Source organism: Penaeus monodon, chromosome 19 (genome assembly GCF_015228065.2).
Source record: "Penaeus monodon isolate SGIC_2016 chromosome 19, NSTDA_Pmon_1, whole genome shotgun sequence".
NCBI classification, from domain to species: domain Eukaryota; kingdom Metazoa; phylum Arthropoda; class Malacostraca; order Decapoda; family Penaeidae; genus Penaeus; species Penaeus monodon.
The window spans coordinates 40,101,266-40,102,370 of NC_051404.1; the positions used below are offsets into that span (position 1 = coordinate 40,101,266).

General features: G+C 54.7%; 1 protein-coding gene across 1 annotated transcript in view; it reads right to left on the reverse strand.

Moving 5' to 3' along the window:
* LOC119585237 (protein Wnt-5b-like) overlaps positions 1–1,105 on the reverse strand; it is a 252,158-nt gene that overhangs the window by 6,497 nt on the left and 244,556 nt on the right.

Below are 1,105 nucleotides of genomic sequence, written 5' to 3' on the forward strand. Positions count from 1 at the left end.
CAAGTCGTGCATAGTCCATCGACGTGTGAACCTCCCTGTGTCCCGGGCGATGGGCGTGGCGGCGAGGGGCGTGTGCCACCCAAACGGGGAGGCCTGGAGGGCGGTGAGCTCGTCCTGTTCTCGATAATTGACCCCCTTTGTGGAGGCACAGCTCTCCCTCCACGCCCCTGGCCCGCCTCAGGCACTGCTTCTGATGGCCGGGTGTTGGGTGAGCGAGGGAGGGACGGACGACTATATGGACGATGGGAAATGACGGCCTTTGGTGAGCGATTGGCCGAGAGAAGCAATAACCGCGGACTCGCTACGTTCGGTGCACAGGACGCCGCATGCGATTGCCTCCGCGGGGTGCAGGGATTTTGTCTTAGGGAAACGCATGTTTTTTTAATACCAAAATTACAAAAAACAACAACAAAGAGCAAATACTCTGATTTCGTTTTAGGGGAAATAAACTTAATGAAAACAAGGTCAAAGGAAATAAGATAACTACCAGCGCGATTCGGATGAGTGCGTCGGGAGCAGGATCAACCCAGATGCGAATTTGTACATTGGCAAGCATTGCACTCGCGTTCTGATTGACCGACAAACCATATCACTGAAGTAAAGTGACGCAAGAAGTAACAAACTGAAGACATAAGTAATGCATATCGCACTGTAAGTAAAAGAGAAAGAAAATCTCACCCTGGGATCTCGCTACCCCCTTTCTCGTTCCGGCACAAACGCTCAGCATGTCTCCCACACCCTTGGAGACAAATTTTCCACCCCTGTGGCTCCTTTCCTCCCTCCCTCCCGCCCTTGTCTCCTCCTCCTTCCTCCCTCTCCCCTTCTCTTGCCTCCCCTCCATTCCTCCCTCCCCCCCCCTCCTGCCTCCCCTCCCAAGGCAAGGGCGTGCCTCTCCTCCCCCCGCAGGCGTGTGGGTCTCGCCTCCCCCTTGTTCTCCCCGGATCGCATGTAGCCGCGTCGTGGCCTACTCACCCCCGCCCCTTCCTCCAAGTCGTTAAACTACCTAATTCGGTAGACATATTCTAATATATGGGAGGCCATTTTGCGCGCGTAATGCAGTGGAAATAGGCCATAACTCAGTGCGGCCCTAAATGGAGAACAACTG